The sequence below is a fragment of the Scyliorhinus torazame genome, chromosome 5 (genome assembly GCF_047496885.1).
Source record: "Scyliorhinus torazame isolate Kashiwa2021f chromosome 5, sScyTor2.1, whole genome shotgun sequence".
Lineage (NCBI taxonomy): Eukaryota > Metazoa > Chordata > Chondrichthyes > Carcharhiniformes > Scyliorhinidae > Scyliorhinus > Scyliorhinus torazame.
This window is the reverse complement of record NC_092711.1, coordinates 75,184,241-75,195,120: the sequence shown is the minus strand read 5'-3', so window position 1 is coordinate 75,195,120 and position 10,880 is coordinate 75,184,241. Positions and strand designations below refer to the sequence as shown.

At 43.5% G+C, this 10,880-nt stretch overlaps 1 non-coding gene across 1 annotated transcript; it reads left to right on the top strand.

The window, feature by feature from the left end:
• The first annotated feature begins 9,517 nt into the window (after positions 1 to 9,517).
• trnav-cac (transfer RNA valine (anticodon CAC)) lies at positions 9,518 to 9,590 on the top strand. Its single transcript has one exon. It is a non-coding gene; the product is annotated as a tRNA-Val (tRNA).
• Positions 9,591 to 10,880: the final 1,290 nt, after the last annotated feature.

The window sequence follows — 10,880 nt, the reverse complement described above, 5'->3', positions numbered from 1 at the left end:
AAGGAAGCCAAGCCCCCGGGTGTGGAGACCTGGATAAATGACATGGCAGGGTTTATAAAGCTGGAACGGATTAAGTTTGTCGTAAGGGGATCGGCTCAAGGGTTCACCAGGCGGTGGCAACCGTTCGTCGAATACCTCACAGAAAGATAGAGGGAATGGAAAAGAAGAAGGCAGCAGCAGCCCAAGGGGGGTGGGTGGGGGGGGGGGGGGGGGGGGCGGGGGGGAGGAACCAGAAGGACTCTCAGGGTTGTTAATATATATGTATAATATGTATAGGTCGTTGCTATAAATAATTGTATACTGGACTGTTAAATCATATTTTTGGTGAGTGTTTATCTGAGACAAGGCAGTTGCCATTTAGTTTTAGTTTTAGTTTTTGTTATATATTATTTATTTTTTGTTTATAAAACAGGTCATTGTTATTTATACAGTTATATTATTGTGTAAAGGATACACAATGTACTGTGATGGTTGACCAAAAATTTTCAATAAAATATTAATTAAAAAAAAGTGAATGGTGCTGTTTCCTTCCATGTTCAAAATCCGCTGTTATTCAGGTTACGGTAAATGGAGCAGCTGGAGCTGACCCTGATGTGATGAAGTTTCCTTACTGCAAATCCTCCCCTTCCAATGACCCGTGAAACGGATTTAAAACTGAAAATAGGGAGTGAGCGAGAACCCACAAAAACACAAAGGCAGGTTGTGAAATTGAGCTGAATGAATCTGGTCATTGGTGGGGCCGACACTGGGAAAAAGTCACCATGAAAACTGCTGGATTGTTGTAAAAACCCAACTGGCTCTCAGATGTCCTTCAGGGAATTGAACCTGCCAACCTGGAGTCCCACTCACTCATCATCCCTGTGCTCACTGACCTACATTGGGATTCAGTTTCGCAGCATCTCAGTGGAACATTCACATCCTTATTTGCAAATCTTGCTGAATCTCCTGTGAAATTGATTAAAAACGGAAAATAGAGAGTGAGAAAGAACCACAAAAACACAAAGGCAGGTTGTGAAATTGAGCTGAATGAATCTGGTCATTTGTGGGGCCGGCACCATAAAAATGTGACCATAAAAACTGTTGGATTGTTGTAAATACGCAACTGGTTCATTGACATCCTTCAGGGAAGGGAGCCTGCCAACTGGTCTGGATCTACACGATTCTGACACTGCGAGAGGGAGAGAGAAAGGGAGTAGTAGGGGCTGAATGATTGAAACAAGTATTTAATATATTTTCAACATGAGCAGAACTTTGACAGAAGCTCCCAAACCATTGATTTCCACCACCTCGAAGGAGCAGTGTCGCAGGAATATGTGAACACCATCATTTCCAAGTTCCCCTCCAACTAGCACACCATCCTGACTTATCTGACATACACTACTGGATGGACAAAGACATTGTCTTCATTTCCGGTTACAAACTCCGCTCCCTCACCGCCGACTCCATCTCTCTCCCTGGGAACTGTCTGAGACTGAATAAGACGCTTCACAATCTCGATCATATTTCACCCCAAGCTGTGTTTCTGTCCACATATCACTGTCACCGCCTATTTCCACTCAGTAACATTGTCCAGCTGTGTCCCTGTCTTAGTCCATGTGCTGTTGAAACTCATCCAGCACAGCATAGGGGCTGGTATAGCACAGGGCTAAATCGCTGGCTTTGAAAGCAGACCAAGGCAGGCCAGCAGCATGGTTCAATTCCCGTACCAGCCTCCCCGAACAGGCGCCGGAATGTGGCGACTAGGGGCTTTTCACAGTAACTTCATTTTGAAGCCTACTTGTGACAATAAGCGATTTTCCATTCCTTTTGTTTCCTCTAAACTGGACTATTCTAATGTGGGTCTTGTCGATCTCCCTATTTCTTATAACAGGGGTTACCTAATAAAGCAGACTGGGTCTGAGCTGCAAAAATAGAGGTGTTGAGCACAAAAACAAGAAATTATAAAGTCATGGTTAGATCACAACATTACATCCAGTTCTGGTCACCAGTCCTTATGAAGGATATGAGGATCCTGCCAGAGTGCTGAGGAGATTCAGGATGGTTCCAGGAGGGAAGTTAGCGGCAAGGTTAGGTTGGAGAAACTGGGCTTGTTCTACACAGAGCAAATGAAATTGAGGGGAGATTGATGGAGGTGTACAAAATTAATACAGGCATAGATCAGGTCGATAAAGAAAAGCTGTTCACATTAGCTGATGGTGCCTGAGATGCAGGAGGGAATATGAAGACCTATTTTTACACAGAGTGATAACCTGGATCTCACAGCCCTGGTGGGTGGTGGATGTGGAAATGATTCATCACTTCACAAGAAGAAGGATGATATACTGTGCGGCTTTTATCAAGGATTTGGCTGCAATAATTGCACGCTGGACGATTGCATCATATTTTAATTGTCTGCCCCCCTCCCACTCTGACCTCTCTGCCCTTGGCCTCCTGAACTGTTCCAATGAAGCTCAAAGGGAGCTCCGGGAACAGCAGCTCATCTTTCCATTCAACACTTTATAACCTTCAGAACTCAGCAGTGAGTTCAGCAGTTTCTGCAGCAACAGAAGTTTCAGGATCTAGAACTCTCTCCCTGACTAGACATTAAAATAGAAAATACTGGGAATATCTGGCAACATCTGGGGAGTGTCAACAGTTGACCTTTCAGATCTGTGCTGATGCAGAGTAGTACTGATGAAAGATCTTGGACATGAAATGTAAACCATGTCTCCCTCTCCACGGACACTACGAGATCTGCTGAGTATTTCGATTCTGGCTTTGGTCACTGTCTGTGCGGAGTCTTCACATTCTCCCCGTGTCTGCGTGGGTTTCCTCTGAGTGCTCCGGTTTGCTCCCACAACTCCTGAAAGACGTGCTTGTTAGGTGAATTGCCGTTAGTGTCCAAAATTGCCCGTAGTGTTGGGTGGGGTTGCTGGGTTATGCGGATAGGGGTGGAGGTGTGGGCTTAGGTAGGGTGCACTTTCCAAGACCCAGTGCAGACTCGACGGGCCAAATGGCCTCTTTCTGCACTGTACCCGTGGGCCATAGCACACTGGGCTAAATCGCTGGCTTTTAAAGCAGACCAAGGCAGGCCAGCACGGTTCAATTCCCATACCACCGCGAACAGGCGCCGGAATGTGGCGACTAGGGTCTTTTCACAGTAACTTCATTGAAGCCTACTTGTGACAAGCCATTTTCATTTCAAATTCTATGATCTATGATCTTATCCACAACATTCTCTCCTCCTGCTGACAGGCCAGGGAGCACTGCGCATGCGCCCTGCTGCAATATGGCTGCCGTTATTCTGGGCCTGTGGCGCAGAGCACCCCAACAACGTCCTTTCCAAACACAGGATCAGGAGCTTCTTATTCGGGGTTTGAGGCATTCATGCTGTGTGTATGAAGCCCCAGCCACTCCGCTGTCTCTTCCCCCATACCTCACGGCCCCGTGGCTCAGTTCACCCGATCATTTTTTCCCTCGCCGCCCATGTTCAGGCACGTACCGCACTGCGCGTGCCCCAGTCAGAGACCGCACTGCGCATGCCCCAGTCAGAGACCGTTCTCCACTTACAGCTTGGTAGTGCGCCTGCGCAAGACGCTCCTGCAGGTTGAATAGGACACAGTCTTCCACGCGGTGAATGCTGGGTATATATCCAACCATTAAGACGCATATTGCTCAATCGAAATTGGCGCTTTGTGATCCGATTTCGATTGGAACCACATGCCAAGATGTCACATTATTAAATTAATTGATACAGCAACCAAAGTACATGTGCAGTATCTGAATGATACTAAATGGGCGGCACGGTGGCATAGTGGCTAGCACTGCTGCTTCACAGAGCCAGAGACCCGGGTTCAATTCCGGCCTCGGATAACTGGGAAGATTGCAGTTTCTCCCTATGTTTGTGTGGGTTTCCTCTGGGTCCCTCCCACAGTCCAAGATATGCAGGTTAGGTGGATTGGCCATGATAAATTGGTGTCCAAAAGATTAGGTGGGTCACCAGGATCGGGTGAAGGTTTGGGATTAACTGGGGTGCTATTTCCAAGGGCTGGTGCAGACTCGAATGGCTTCCTGCTGCACTGTAGACTCTTCCTCCAGTGTGACTGAGCTGTTATGTCAGCAAATAGGATGACCGAGTGAATTCATTTCCGCATTTGCCTGGAGGCACATTCACCTTGGACCCAAGATGGCGCCGGAGCGTGGCGACTCTCTGTGAGCTCTGCCAAACAGATCCTCTTTTTACATCTTTTATCATCGTACTAATCTTTTAAAACTAATTGAACACTAACATTATCACTAACCTTTACTCCAGTATGCTTCACCCGATGCCGATGTCTATGTATTTACATTGTGGACCTTGTGTTGCCCTTTTATGTATTTTCTTTTTATTTTATTTTCTCTAATGTACTAAATGATCTGTTTGAGCTGCTCGTAGAAAAATACTTTTCACTGTACCTCAGTACATGTGACAATAAACAAATCCAAATCCAAAGAATTTTGTGGTGCGATTTTACACCTGAAATTGAAGCTCAGTCAGTGATTTTAAACCCTTCTACTAATGAGTTCCACATTCTTAGCACTGTTCAGTTAAAGAAAAGCAAAAAAGCTACAGATGATGGAAATCTGAATTAACAACAAAAATAATAATCTAATAATAATCTTTATTAGTGTCACAAGTAGGCTTACATTAACACTGCAATGAAGTTACTGTGAAAATCCCCTCGTCGCCACACTACGGCGCCTGTTTGGATACAATGGGGGAGAATTTAGAATGTCCAATTCACCTAACAAGCATGTCTTTCGGGACTTGTGGGAGGAAACCAGAGCACTCGGAGGAAACCCACACAGACACGGGGAGAACGTGCAGACTCTGCACAGACAGTGACCAAAACCAGAATCGAAATACTCAGCAGATCTGGTAGTGTCTGTGGAGAGGGAGACATGGTTTACATTTCATGTCCAAGATCTTTCATCAGAACTACACTTCATCAGCACAGATTTGAAAGGTCAACTGTTTTTCAATCCCCAGATGTTGCCAGATATGCTGGGTATTTCCAGTATTTTCTATTTTAATGTCTAGGTAAAGATAATTATTCATTAGATTTATTACTAAGTTATATTTATTTTCATCCTTATACAAGTGGAAACATCTTCCAGTTGTCTACCCTGTAAAACACTTCTATACGTTTACATTCCTCAATCATTCACTTTTCCAAGGAAACGCCCCTAACCTTCACAATCTATCTTGATGGGTATAACCTGTCAGTATAGAATTGCTCCAATAAAACTTTCTTGCATCCTTTCCAGTGCTTCTAAATACACTTTTTAATAAGGAGATCTGAGCTAATTAGAGCAGCAAACTCGCCATTCTCCCCAAATGCCTGCAAGTTGTAGTACTTAAGTTTTTTCCCTCATTAGCTGAATATAAGATGGAATGGAATGAACAGATTCAACAAGCCAATCTCTAATATTATGAGGCATCTACAATGGTGCGTCCTTTAACTACAATGAAACAGTGGGCTGTTTTACTCTTAATCTGTCAATGAAGACATGAAGAATAGCGTGTCTGAGAACAACAGGTTTTTAATGAAGTGGCTCGAGGTCAGATTATGTTTTAAACATAATTGCTGAGCCGTGATAGGCTGCACTTGTAATTTATGTATACCTTTACTTACAGTTCAGTCCAGCTTGCTCAGATTTCATGCTCTCATAATTGTCCTTCAAGTTCATAATTTCCCAAGTTCAAAATACTAGCCTTGGACGCACTCTTCTCTCCCTCAAACTGAATGTAAAATTCAAACATATATGATCGCGGCCACCTGGGGCTGCCTTCACCATGAAGTTACTAATTAATCCCATCTCATTGCACAATACCAAGTCTAGTACCTCCCTTTGGGTGGTTCCAGAAATCAGATCACACAAAGCAGCAAAATATGTTTGTATTTTAGAACATAGAACATACAGTGCAGGAGGAGGCCATTCGGTCCATCGAGTCTGCACCGACCAACTTAAGCCCTCACTTCCACCCTACTCCTGTAACGCAATAACCCCTCCTCACCCTTTTGGTCACTAAGGGCAATTTATCATGGCCAATCCACCTAACCTGCACGTCTTTGGACTGTGGGAGGGAACCGGAGAAACCAGAGGAAACCCACGCAGACATGGGGAGAACGTGCAGACTCCGCACAGACAGTGACCCAGCGGGGAATCGAACCTGGGACCCTGGCACTTGTGCTACCATGCTACTTGGCACACATAGTAACAGTTTGTTCAGTCAACAACTGAATATAATGGGTTTACAAATGACAATTATCATAGTTACTCTATCAAAAATGTCTAATACTAATAAAGCAAAATACTGTGGCTGCTGGAATCTGAAATAAACACACATGTCCATCCGAGGCCAGCTGCAATGATCCAGTGATGCCCAATGTAAACTGGAAGAACAACACCTCATCTTCCTATGAGACACTTTACAGCCTCCCCTATCTGCCCTTCGCTGTTCAGTTGCTTCCATTTCATATTCGGCTTTCTCACAATTTTTCCACCGTTAATACTCTTCATTCCTCAATGAACTCTTTGTCTTATGTCCTTGACAAATTTGTCCAAGCGGCTCGGTGGCACAGTGGGTAGCACTGTTGCCTCACAGCACCTGAGACCCAGGTTCAATTTGGCCTTGGGAGTTTGGACATTCTCCCCGTGTCTGCATGGTTTTTCTCCAGGTGCTCTGGTTTCTTCCCACAGTCCAAAGATGTACAAGTTTGGTGGATTGGCTGTGCTAAATTGCCTCTTCGTGTCCAAAGGTGTGCAGGTCAGGTGGCGTTACGGGGATTGGGTGTGATAGTGGGCCCACGTAGGGAGTGGGAGCTCTTTCAGAGGATCGGTGCAGACTTGATGAGCCGAATGGCCTCCATCTGCACTGTAGGGATTCCATATCTGTAGGTGGATTGGCCATGCGGAATTGCCCCTTAGTGTCCAAAGATGTGCAGGTTAGGTTGAGTTACAGGGTTTCAGTGATAGGGTGGGAGCCTGGTTAGAGCACTCTTTCAAAGGATCGGTGCAGGCTCGATGGCGGAATGGCCTCATTATGCATTGTAGCTATGCTATTCTATTCTTGTCTATTCTACCTGGTCTTCTATTCTGCCCACCTCCTGTGCCACTTTCCAACTATATAATCCATCTATCTATCTGTCCATTCCTACCATAACCTCCTATACTGCTGTGAATGATCATTTAAATGAGTGTACTGGTAAACTTTGTTTCTCTCCATAGATGTTGGCAGACCAGCTGACAGTAATGTTGCCCATAAAGACAAACGCCAGCACAATGGTAATTGAAGCAGAGGAAATGGCAGAGATGGTTACTGTCGTGGAAATCATAATAAAGACAAATTCCTCGAGGTTCAATTTAAGGAAATTTATTTACACAAATATACTTGTGGAGAGAGTGTGTTTCAGCTGCAAAGCCAAGGCACTGCACTCTGAATTATGCAGTCAAAACCATTGTATTTATAGGTTGAAATAAACAACTTTGAAGAGATAAAGCTTGGGAACATACGCAAAAGGAAAATGAATGTTTTGCCTTTGGTTTAAAAACAATTCGAGTACGCATTTTGTTGTCCTTTGGAAGAACAACTTATTATCATAATAAGGCCAGTACCACATACTAAGCAGTATTTGGTTTACATTACATGACCTCCTTATTTTCGCTCAAAAGCAGTGTTAAAATATAGTTAATATTCCCAGCATGCTTCTAAATTTGTAACTCATTAACTTCCCTTCCACAGTTACAAATCACTTGTTCTCGGTCTTCCTGTGGAGGCAAAGCAGTAAGAGAGACGCGGAAAGGAGGTTCTGTGCGGATCTGGTGACAGCCGCCTTTCTTTTTCACTAACACGATTTGACCAACAGAATTGTTCACATCTTGTACAAGGAAGGATCAAATAAAATTGGCACTTCCATTTCAAATCTGCTGTGAAGTAACATTCTCTCATTTGATTTGAAAGCTGACTGTTGTGAAGCTGCAACCGAGCACAATGGGCTTTATGCCGCTCTTTCTGTGGTGTCCTGGTCATCACATTCGCCAATTGAAAACCAAACAGAAACATTATCAAATCTTTCACATTAAACGTGAGACAAGTTAGAATAATTTAAGTGTGTTGCTGGGTGTTATCGGAATCTCGGGTGCTGCAGCCAATTCTATTTACTTTTATCTCGGCCTCAAAATGCATTCAGCAAAATCAGAAATGCTGAATTGTCCTGAAGCAATGAGATGGAAAATATGTCCGCATTTTGGCAAAGTTCACATATTAGCGGTTCGTTCAATCCACAACAGAGTTGAATTGGTTTGCAGATGCAGGTTTAATCACTGAATGAAACAAGCGATTCTGTGACTGAATTAGAGGAAATGGCAGAGATTTAATAGAGCCATCTTTTAAAAAATCTGTCTTCATGATAGCGAAATAGGAAAAACCACTCGGGGAGATGAGAAAAACGAGGCTCGGTACAGATCCTGTGGCGTCCCTCTTTCTTCAACACGAACGGGATGAAGGCGCCAGAATGTCTCACACACAGAACAAAAAGGAATCAAATATAATAAAAATATCATTCTCAAATCTCTACCTGTAAAACTATCCCATTTCATTTCCATGCTGACTGTGCTCAATCTCACATGAGCACAATGGGGTTTGTATTTCCCAGTGACTCGAATTATTTTCTTTGTCAGTCATGTTTGCAAATCAATGTTGTATATTTCAGAGTCTCACTTTCAAATGAGGACATAAATGTCAGATAAGATTAAGTTTTGAGTAACGGAACAGATGCTGAGTAAATTGATTGACATTTTTAGAAGCAACATGAGAATTATGTTATTACTGAATGAGCAGAAATCATTCCACCCTGAGAATGCTTCTCCATTTGAAAATTCATTTGAAACCAAATAAAGTGGACTACTTAAGCAAAGTGATCTCAACAGGGCTTTGTGAAGTTCTAAAAACCATTCCCTCTCGAATAGACAGACTGTGAACAGGCTGTAGATCAAATATAATTAGATTCCGTATATCAACTCAGAAATAATTAAGAGATGCTTGATCAGGAAAAAACACCTTCATAAATTCGGTATGAAATCAATTGCATGATTACATGTTGTTTATATCGTAAACTACGTAATTTCCGTGTTCACATCTCCTGGTCCAGTGAAACTTGATCATTAAGTCAAACTGGGCATGGATTCGACAGAAATTCCTTTTTCAAAAGCGAATTGGACGATCAGCTGAAATGGAGAAAACCCAAGACCATTGAAACAGAGAAAAACATTGAGATTAATCAAAAGATTGTTCATTTGAAAAGCTGGTCGAGGTGATCGAAATGCCACTTATTGCGTTTTGCCATTTGATGGTTACATTGATTTATTAGTCTCTCTGCAGCATTCCCAATGAGGACAGCCGAATTCTAAAAAAACAAAGGCTCCAAAGTGTAACTGAGTGACAGAAGAGTGTGACCTTTCTACACAGGCCCATTGGAGCGAGTATCAGCCAGCTGTTTCTGTAGTGTAGTGGTTATCACGTTCGCCTCACACGCGACAGGTCCCCGGTTCGGAACCGGGCAGAAACATTATGGACGTTCCTCATTTGGCGATGAGTTTTCTGTTTACTCATTAAGCGAATCCGTTACCTTACACCGGTTTCAAATGATATCCTACAAAATCCACCATTATGGGGACTGGGAGGAATCGGTCAGAGAGTTCACACGTGTTAAGTGTGAATGGTTTTCTAATGTGCTGCGACATTTTCTGATTCTAATAATAATCTTAAATCAATTTCTCTGCCGCTTGTCTAAGTTTACAGCCGAATTGGACTCCCTCAAAAGAAGGTTCCTCAGTGCAACAAGAATGCAGGTTTCCTGTTCTCGGTCAGGGACCAAACTCGGTGCCTGTTTCTGTGGTGTGGTGGTTGTCATGGTTACTTTACACTCAAAAAACCCTGGATTGGAAACCGCGTAAAAACATTGTCGAACCCCATTCGTTTAAGTGTTTGGGAAAAGTTGCATAATTGACATTTTCATTGTTACTCATCCCGAATAACCCCTGAACTGAGTAAATCTGCCGTGTGGAACCCCGGTCCCCAGAGCTTTGCCAGTTTAGCGACAATAACACAACTCAACACCAACCACTCCCCCCAGTGAATCCGCTACCGATTATTACCTGAATATAATATCTTACAAAACATGTCATTTGCTCTCATATATGCCGGAAATGCATTCAGGAGAAGCAGAAGTGCTGAAACTTCCCGGTACACTGAGCAGGAACATAGATGGTCCTGTTTTGACTCGGCACAAATATTAACAGTTCATTCAATGGCGATTAATGCAGGTCAGAGGCTGGGAATCTCTCTGTTAATATATTAAATTGATTAACACTAAAAGAAGGCTGGGAATCCTGCGGAGAGTAATTCACTCCCCCCATCCCCAGCGTCTTCACCATCAACAGTCACAAGTCAGGAATTGAATGACTCAAAGGGCAAAGCTGGCTCGGTGGATTGGCCATGCGAAATGGCTGGGTTACGGGGGGTGGGCCTCGTTAGGGTGCTCTTTCCAAGGGTCGGTGGAGACTCGATGGGCCGAATGGTCTCCTTCTGCACTGCAGGGATTGAATGATTCTACCAATATTGATCTCCTTCAGTTCCTCCTCTCACTAAACCCAGCATCCCCGACATTTCTGGCATCTGATTTGTGTCAGTTTCTGTCCCTTTAGAATACACTGGAATTTGTCAAAAAGACAACTAAAAGTAAATCTAAACGATCAACTGAATTGGGTTAAAGTTATTGAAAATGCATTTTTTCATGGACTGAAACTGATGTCTAAACGTTTACCACGAGCCAACCAGGAGTCGAACCTCGAATGTC